The 10,519-nt window shown below is 43.4% G+C and overlaps 1 pseudogene; it reads right to left on the reverse strand.

Moving 5' to 3' along the window:
* Positions 1–1,301: 1,301 nt before the first annotated feature.
* On the reverse strand, positions 1,302–2,222 carry LOC147919045 (uncharacterized; annotated as a pseudogene).
* Positions 2,223–10,519: the final 8,297 nt, after the last annotated feature.

Raw genomic sequence — 10,519 nt, forward strand, 5'->3', positions numbered from 1 at the left:
GTCATGGCTCGGTTGGCTCGGAGATGAGGGTAAAGAATCCAGCACCGGCTCTTGAAATGGCCGACCTTCTTACAATGATCACAAACAGGTGGGTTTTTGTCATCCTGTTTGTAGTAACCTTTGTTTGCGGAAGCAATCTCCACCTTGTTGGCGGTTACTAGCTCTCCTTTGCCTCCAAATAGCCCAATAGAGCCGTGTTCTTTCTGAATCTGGTTGCACACGTCGTCAAGGTTTGGGATCTTGTCTGACCTCAAAATAAGCTTGATGAGATCATTGTAAGATGGATCCAAGGTGAGGAGTAGGCCGAACACTTTGTCATGTTCACACCTTTCATTTAAGATCGCCGGATCTATAGTCGCCAGTCGGAGCATCTCGAGTTCAGCCCAGAGAGATCTAAACTTTCCAAAATGTTTGGTGAACTCCATATCTTCTTGATTGAGATTATTGATGGCTCTTTTTTTATCTCAAATATTCGGTTGACATTAGTGACATTTCCGAATACATTTTGGGGAGTGTCCCATAGATCCTTTGCGGTTTCACAATAGGAATATGCTTCAAGGATTGGAGCATCAAGGGAGTTTTGAATAATGGCAAGAACACTCTGGTCTTCTTGGAACCACTTGTCTTCACCGCTAGTGACAACTTCTTTGCCATCTTGGGTTGGTGGCTCTTTTGGTGCTTCACTTGAAGTAATGTGGGTCCAAAGCCCTCAGCCTCACAGTGCCGTCTTGGTGGTTCTTGCCCACAGCAGATAGTTCTCTCCTTTGAGAGTAACTGGGACAATCAAGGTCTTGTTGCCTTCCATGTCGTAATATCTGTTGGGTAATGCTACTGTCCAACGGGTAAAGATAAGGTTCTTTCAAGAACGAAACAGAATGAGATTGAAGAGAAAGAGTTTAAAGTGGAAGAGTTTAGTGGGTGTGAGATTCGGAGTAAGGAACGAACTTGCTCTGATACCATGTAAGTTTGGAGAAGAATGAATTATAGCTTAGGTCGCAAGTAATGAGAGAGTTCAAGAGAGTATGAGTGTATCGAATCAAGAGAGTGTAGAAGTATAGAAGTGTAGAAGAAGAAATAATTATTTCTTACTTGATATGATTCATAGATACAAGCTAAATATAGACACTTACAATCGAATATTCTAAGTGTATGATGTACACAATAACACATAATGATAGTGACATTTCCTCTTGTACAGACATGTACGGACAATGGTAAGTGTTTTCATAAAGCCTTTACCAGTTCTCTCTTGATAACATGAACCTGATGAGGATTTGGCCATCTACCCGATTAGACCCTTCTTAAGCCGCCTCACACTGGAGAATTTTGTCTTTGGAGTTCAGGTTGTTCCTTCTTTTCCAGGCACTTAGAGCTTTTCTACAATCTCTCATTCTGTGAGCAACTAAAAGACCCCGGTTTCCATTCTCTGGTTTCCATGCTTTCAGAATTGCCTCTTTCACTGCCGGCTTATGAAGGAACCTTTTATCAAAACGAAATTTCCCTTTATAAGAGTCTTGACAAGATATTAAACTGGTTAGAACCATCCTATGATCAGATCCTCTCATGTCCAAAAAAACCTTCATTTGAAGCAGCGAAGCTTAAAAACCACTCCTTGTTTCCAAAAGCTCTGTCCAGCCTACACTGTATCCAATGATCCCCCCCCTCCTACCAGCCCATGTAAACAAATTACCTGAACTGGGTAGTTCCACCATATCACATGCTTCCAGCATTTGAGAGAAAGGCTTGAAGACATTGTCACTCCTTCTAGGACCACTAATCTTTTCACCATTGTTCAGAATGGCATTAAAATCCCCTATTATACACCACCTCTCTCTTCTACCAACTCCAAACCGAGTGATTCTTTCCCATACATTGTTCCTTTTACTACTATCCAGATCACCATATACACACGAGAGGAAAAAATTTGTTGATCCAAACTGAACCTGCAGATCAATCAAGTTTTTATCCTCGAGTAAAATATATAATTGAACACTACTTTTCCACATCAAAGCCAGTCCACCACATTTACCCACCGGCTGTACTGTGAATAGTCTATCATACCCCAAAAGACACTGTACATCCACCAATCTATCCTTACACTACATGGTTTCCTTAAGAAACAAAATCTCAGGGAAATGCTTTTTACGCAGATCCTTGAGCCTAGAAATCACCAAATCTTGAGACCGTCCAAAACCTTGGCAATTCTAGCTGATGATGCTCATTAAACATTGGGCGATCCCTCATGTGGGATCACTTTCGAAGGTTTAAGCTTTGTAGATTTGGCAGTGCTTCTTCCTTCATCCCTAGCTTTCCTTTTTTTCCTTGATACCTTTTGTTAAAACGGTAATGAACCCTTGAGACTGACCTTCGATACTCACTCCTGGATTCGGATTCTTGAGTCTTTTCCTCGGCTTATTCTTTTTAGGAGGAAAACAATTCGGCTGGTGAGTTTCTTATGTTATGAGTCTACATGGAATCTTATTAAAAAAACGATTCTTAGATTATCTCTTACTTTTTTTTTTAATGTTTTATCCTCTATATATATTTTTAAAATCTACTGATAGAAGTACTCTAAACTATCGAAAATTGAAAGCAAAAAGAAAACAAATAAGTTTATAATATATAATCTTATGTACATTATTTTGTAAAATCATAAATAATTGTTATTTCTAAAAGATTCAAAATAGCATTAAAAAATAATTGAATTTTTAAATAAGATGTGTTAAACTGTGTTTATTTCACACTATTATTTATTTAGTGTCCATTAAAATCGGAAATCTTATATTATGTGGATTTGGATATGAAATGGTAATGTGAATATGGTGACATCAGAAACCACAAAATGGCAATATAATTCTAATATGTGGCTTTTAGGTCTGTTTTTAGTCACCTCATCGAAGTCCCAAGAAGCAACACTACTCTATCTATCAACAACATTTTTTATATGGCCATCTTGGCAAAACATTTAATTAGCAATTGAGTGAGACCGACTTCAGGGAGTTTGGTTATCTCGGTCGTGAGGCGTACTTGGTGAAACAATCCGACCCGTTTTTTTATTTATTTAAAATATCCTAATATCTATACTCACTAGCATCCCACCCCAATCAATAAAAAACAGCAGATAACAATTAAATCATTCCAACAACCAATAACCAAATAATGAATAACATGCAACCAATTCCAGCAATAATTCAAACATAAACAAAGTCCAGAACCAGCAATCCTAACAACTGTTCTAGTAAACTAAGTTCCAGTTCCACTCTAGCATCCTATCAAAGACACAGAGCAAACACTGCGTTCAAGCATTCATCTAAGAAGTCCAAGAAATCGATTCGGCCAAGACAATCATCGGATAGGTCGTCCGGCCTTCGTCTTTACCCAAGGACGAGGGTGACAAAGACGTTAGAATCATGACTTGTACTCTTTTTCCTACTTCGGGTTTGTCTCAATGGGTTTACCGAAGGGGTTTTAACGAGGCAAAGATTTCTGACGCACAACACCGCGTTTTGAAGCCAATGACGTGGTTCCCACGTCCAGCCTAAGGACGTGGCCTATTTTATTTTTTCCCTTAAGCTTTGCGTTTAGGACTTGTCTAGATCCTTCCTTTATGAACATTGGAAAAGTGTGACGTGTGTGGCCTTGTTTAAAACCACAAAGAGGGGCAACGTGTTCACCGTCTGTGGAGACGCGTCAAGGGCAAACATGTGCGGACCAAAGCGAGTCCGCGTGTCCCTAGCTCCCTCTAACCCTCACACTATTTAAGCGTCCAACGCCGCTAGCTTAGGTTGTCAGACTTGAATAAGAATTAAAATTCCCAAAGAGAGAATCTTTGTTTCTTGTCTCACCTCTCTCCTTAGCCCAAGTCTGGGACTTGGCTCTTAAGAAAACCTAGGAGATTCACGAACCGGGTTCGTAGTCTCTTAGTTCGACCGTATCATGAGCCGAGCCATCTCTCGTGTGTCGTTGCACCGATCCACCTTCGCTTCACTCGCAACCGCTCGAGTCCATCATCGTTTCATCTCGCATCCGCTTGTGCCCATTGTTTCATCGTCTCATACTTGCTCGTGAATCCCAATCGTTCCGTGTCGTATCCTCTCGATCCGTCCTGTGTTCCCCGACTCATCTCAGTCGAGCCGTATCGATCTGCATCGATCCGTCCGAGCGACATGACCGAGTCCTTCCGTGCAACTTTCATTTCCCTCGTTCGTTTGCTTCCATATTCCGTTTCCACCATTCATTTATCCTGTAAAGACGAGCCACCAAGCCTTGACCGAGGAAAGTCTTACCCGACTCAGCCGTCTCGAGAGTATTTGTTCCTGACCGAGTCGGCGAGACCGTGTGACCGAGCCGAGTCCTGACCCGCGATCACATCAGTTGATATCAGAGCTTCAAAAGCTCCTGCAAAGGTTGTATCTTTCCTTCACCTTTCTATTCTCGAATCTTATATCATCTTTGCTTCCTTTGTTTGCTTTAGGTTGTTAATTCTCTGTTCGATCTAGTTTGTCCTTAGCGTCGCATAGGTCCGATAGTTTTTGATTTATGCATAGTTGTCTTGTTAGGTCGTTTGTTCAATCGTTGCTCTGCCTGTTTCTGGGTTTTGTTCGACATTGTTCTTGCCTAGGACTCGTTAGATCGATAAAGTAGAGTCTTTGCTTTTGCATTTTTGTTGTGGTCCCAAAAGTTTTGCTTTTTGTGCGTGTGTTTGCTTTTAGGCGTGTGTAGGTTCTTTTGTTTAGTCTTAGGTTGTCGTTATTGCCTTGCTGTCCTCAATCATTGACTGCTGTCTAGAAAATATCTTATTCGCCAGCTTTGACGCGTTTACTCACGAATATTCGATTTGTTTTGACGAGGTACACGAACCACTCGGCCAGCGCATCGAGTACGGACCAAGTCCACGTCATCGCTCGAGGTATCTACCGTTCTTGACCTGAAGTCTGTTGGTGCTTTCAGTTGATCGAGTTTTCCGTCCAATGACTGATGCCGACGATCGTGGTATCTACCGTTCTTGACCTGAAGTCTGTTGGTGCTTTCAGTTGATCGAGTTTTCCGTCCAATGACTGATGCCGACGATCGTTAGCCGTCCGTACCGACGTTCGCAGATCACCATCCAATTGTACCGTCGGCAATACCGAGTCCCAAGTCCGTGATCGATAGTCCATGTTTGATTCAACATTGATCAAGTATGGAGCATGACGATCCTTATTCCGGGGACGAGCCGTGGTACGAAGAACGCCAAAGCACTGATCCGGAACAAGAGGCCACCGAAGACGAGCCATGGTACGACGAACACCGCGAAACCGATCTGGAACCAGCGGCTACCGAGAAAGAATCATGGTACGCTGAGGATTATGAAGAAGGGCCAGATCAAGTGGAACACGAGCATAGATCATCAGACTACTATCGGCCGTCTACTTCTCAAGCCACACCTCATCGCGAGCCATGGCCGATTAATGACAAAGATTCCAATGGTGGCAACTTTGGTTCTTACTATGCACCACCGCGGTATCACCGAGAGATGCAGAAGGAATACTCGAGATGCACCCGAGAAATTCCGACCTGGTCACCGCACGCATCATCTAGCAAGTCAAGTGCTTACTGCACTCGGAACCAAGGTCTTCCGAGCTGGTCACCGCGTGCAACACCGATCCACCCATCAAGTCGCGACTGAGATAAGGCCAAGGCGAGCATTGTGGGTTCTTGGACTAAGTCAAGGGAACAAGCCTCAAGGAAGCCGATGCAGTTTCCCGGAGCACCAAGTTTCACGGACGAGTTGACCTCTATCCAATCTCAACTCCGACATCTTGGGGACATATTGGACCAGGTAGAGTCATCATACACTTGCGGAGAGTCATCGCGGCACCAACACTCGGCCCTTGTGTCTACACCAACGCCGGATCCGCGAGTTCATCATCGGCCGGAACAAAATGCTTTGACACGGAGCAGGCCAAATACCGACTTGATCAAGGATGCCACACCAACGGAGCAATCTGGGCATGAACCGGACAATAAAGAGGACGTCTATGATTCAGGCGGAATCATAGAGACGCAAGCCGAGCCTCCTGATCACAAAGCTGTCACACTTGGAGGTACAGGTTCGAGGTCTCATGCGAACCACGGTCAACTCCTTACCGCTTCTGATCAAGGCCGAGCCGACACTCTGATGCAATGTTCGGACAAGTTCACGGTGCGTGAGTCCTCAACCGGATTGCGTACCCAGCCACTAGCCGAGGCCAAATAAGAGTCTTCCGGCGCGATCAGCTTATTATCCGGAGTTTGCTTGTTAATGGGGAGTTTCAAGCAAGATGAGCCACTGGGGATGGCCATTGATCCTGTCATTCGGTGTTATTCTTGACTACTTCGAGTAGTATGCTCCAGCTGGGAGTTGCCAATACCGAGCCGCGTTTCTCCACTCTTAGCGCCAAGACCACTACCGCACAAGGACATATGGCGAGGCATCTATGCAACTTTGGTGCGGATCAAACCTTTGTGTGGCATCCTGGAGAGCTTCAGCAACCGACCACGGTTCATGAAGGGATTGGAGCGACCGACGCAACTAGCCTTACCGTGGAAGTCTTATCCTTTTCTCTTAAGGCCTTACTGTTTCCTTTTGATCCCGGTAAAATTAAACCGCGGTTGAACTGTTGATGCTGCTGATTCGGTTTCTCTTCTTTGATCCAGGTGTTGAGTTGAGTTTTGAGGTCAAAACTTCTAGAAGAGGGAGGGAATGATGTGATCATGGGATCGGTCATGCGTCCGGGACGCTCGAGTCGGACCCAGGCACCTCTCGGACATTCGTATCACTCGTCGGACAACTTGGAGCCGGCAATCCTAGGATCATTCCCGCTGCAACCACTCGGACCTAGAGCTCATACATGACTCCAAGATCAAGCACTGCGTTCAAGCGTTCTTCTAAGAAGTCCAAGAAATAGATTCGGCCAAGGCAACCATCGGCTAGGTCGTCCGGCCTTCGTCTTTACCCAAGGACGAGGGCACCAAAGACGTTAGAATCATGACTTGTACTCTTTTTCCTACTTCGGGATTGTCCCAATGGGTTTACCGAAGGGGTTTTAACGAGGCAACGAGTTCTGACGCACAACACGGCGTTTTGAAGCCAATGACGTGGTTCCCGCGTCCAGCCTAAGGACATGGCCTATTTTATCTTTTCCCTTAAGCTTTTCGTTTTGGACTTGTCTAGATCCTTCCTTTATGAACGTTGGAAAAGTGTGACGTGTGTGGCCTTGTTTAAAACCACAAAGAGGGAAGACGTGTTCACCGTCTATGGAGACACGTCAAGGGCAAACGTGTGCGGACCAAATGAGTCCGCGTGTCCCTATCTTCCTCTAACCCTCACACTATTTAAGCATCCAATGCCGCTAGCTTAGGTTTTCAGACTTGAATAAGAATTAAAATTCCCAAAGAGAGAATCTTTGTTTCTTGTCTCACCTCTCTCCTTAGCTTAAGTCTGGGACTTGGCTCTTGAGAAACCCTAGGAGATTCACTAACCGGGTTCATAATCTATTAGTTCGACCGTATCACGAGCCGAGCCATCTCTCGTGTGTCGTTGCACCGATCCACCTTCGCTTCGCTTGCAACCGCTCGAGTCCATCATCATTTCATCTCGCATCCGCTCGTGCCCATTGTTTCATCATCTCACACTCGCTCGTGAATCCCCATTGCTTCGTGTCATATCCTCTCAATTCGCCCCGTGTTCCCTGAGTCGTCTCGGTCGATCTGTATCGATCCGCATCGATCCGTCCGAGCGACACGACCGAGTCCTTCCGTGCAACTTTCATTTCCCTCGTTCGTTTGCTTCCATATTCCATTTCCACCGTTCATTTATCCCGTAAAGACGAGCCACCAAGCCTTGACCGAGGAAAGTCTTACCCAACTCAACCGTCTCGAGAGCATTTGTTCCTGACCGAGTCGGCGAGATCGTGTGACCGAGCCGAGTCCCAACCCGCGATCACATCAACTAGTGTCAACCGACACCCTCACCAAATTCCCAAAATTTGGTTCACGGGTGTTACACCTGGCTACTATATCTATGCCAGAATCAGTAGGTCAGGTTGTTGTTGGTGAGATTCCTATGATTCGGGAGTCCGAGGATGTGTTTCAGTCGTTGCAGAGGTTACCACCATCTCGATCTTATCCCTACTTCTCTTCTCAAACCATGGAGAAATTTGAGACGGATCCATACTATGCTGATCAGAAGAGGGAGAGGCAGTTAGATGACTGGCGAATAGCCATAGCCGACGGTTATTTGGGCATGCCTCTAATATGCCCTTGTGGCAAACGAATTGTCAAAGAGATCTCTCCAACAGAAATATAGAAAAAGAGATGGTTTGCTTGCGTTAAGTATGAGGTAAAGTTAAATTGTCTAATTCTCCTAATCAACACTCATGCCGGGCATCGCTTCTCTTCAATCAAAAACTCTGAATCTCGCCTCCAAGCTTCTCCAATTTTTCCCAAATGATCCCAGGAGCGAATCCAAGCCTCATGAGCCACGAAAAACACATAAAACTCAAAGGAAACAATCACACAACACACAAAGTCATAGAAATTAGAGATCTTAGCTTAGATAAGCTATGATCATGCACTCACCTTAGCCAAAAGAGAGAGATCTCACCAACAATGACGAAAAGCACACCACCACAAGCTTCTCCCACGTTCTCAGCCTTAGAATTCCAACCTCCAAGCCAAAAACTCACAAGAACAGGGACAAAAGCTTCAGAAAACCTTCAGGAAACTCACAGGAACTTTGGGAATCGCTTTTTTCACTTTTTCCACACAAAGGAGGCGACAAATATGTTTTCTAAACCTAAAAACATCGATCTCACGCCTTAAATACGATCCCCAAACCGAACCAACTCCAACCGAGAATCCTGAAATCGAACCGAACATCTAACCGCACACTTTGTTGATCGACACCACTAACTGTGTCGATCGACACCTCTACCAAAATTCTAATTTTTGGTTCGCGGGTGTTATAGATTGCCAAACTAAATGAAGTGGTGGCGGGTCTTCATAGTCGACTCAATATCCTTGATAAATTGTGTTTTGAATGATTTGTTTTTTCGTTGGTTGTTTAGAACTTATTTTTTTTATGACTCACCTCATCTATGTATTGCTCGAACTTATTTAGAGCTTGTTTGTTGAATGGTTCAATTTTGAAAAATTGTATCTTGTTCAGTTTTGAAAGATACGAAGTGGTGGGTTTCCTGGAAACAAACAACTTAGTTTTACATAGTTGTACTAGTAATATTGAAGCCAAATCCATGAAAATACTTTGTTTTACATAGTTTTACTAGTAATACGCTGCCAAATCCAGTCTTCACATCGGATTATTCTTGGACCTTGTGACTCGAGTGTTAACCATGTTATCTACGGCAATCCATTTATCACCCCTCTTCTTCTTCTTCTTCTTCCCTCTTCCTTCTTATACTTGCGAGGTACTCGGATCCTCGTTTGGGGGATCTATAGGGAGCTCCTCTACAAGCACCTGCCATGAAACCAAATAGATAATTGTTAATACCTGTTATGGTAATAATAGAGTATCTTACCTTTGATTTTTCTTACTCCTTCACATATACTTCCAACTGTTTGATCCTTCTTTCAAGCCCATCAATATTTGCCAAAATGTTATCGAACTAGATTTTCATATCCTGCTTCATGGTGTTTAGAAGATCCACCAATTCAATAGTATCTACTCTCGGTTGTTCAATGACTTATATTTCCTTATTCACATTGTTTTTTCCTAACTGGGAAGATCTGCTGGGTACATCTCTTCAAAAGATACAAACAATCCTCTACGAAGACGCCTCATCCTACTGGCAACAACGACATCATGAGCATCATCTTCCTCAGCTTCTTCTATGATTTCTTTGAGAAGAGGAATTTCTTCATCAATGGATGCAATCACACTAGCAATTTCCTGTGTAAACAATCAACTTTAGATACATAATAACCCAAATTATTCAAAGGATAAGTAAATTCAGTTGTTAGGATAACTAACCGTTGTTGTACCAAGTTTATTATTTATTTTCTCAAGAGGAAACCCTTTCTTCTTGGTTTTCTTAAATCTTCTCCTGCACATCCTAGTACAGTTTTCATCCGCCTCATGAATTTCTTCAATGAATTCGTTCCCCAATATTGAAATTGCCTCAAATACTAAAAACTACACAACAAACATATAACTAAAGTTAGCTTCAATTTCAACAATGAATAAGTCTTCAAATTTTAAAACTCACTCACCTCCAAAAGAATATAGAAACCTCGAACAGACCATAACACACCCTCTTTCTCCACGAACCTTCCAAAATGGCTCATTGTATGAGAAATTGATTTTAGCATGTGATCGAATGATAATCTTCCCCAAGGAAACGTTTTACAAAAATATAGATCATTCACCGCTCTTAGAAAAAAATGATCGACCCCCATAGCATTTTTCCCAAAGTCTTTTGTCTGGCATACAATGATGCCTCCTAGAAAGAAGAAGACCACCATCTTTAACCTATCACGA

This window comes from Camelina sativa, chromosome 20 (genome assembly GCF_030686135.1).
Source record: "Camelina sativa cultivar CO46 ecotype springtype chromosome 20, ASM3068613v1".
NCBI lineage: Eukaryota > Viridiplantae > Streptophyta > Magnoliopsida > Brassicales > Brassicaceae > Camelina > Camelina sativa.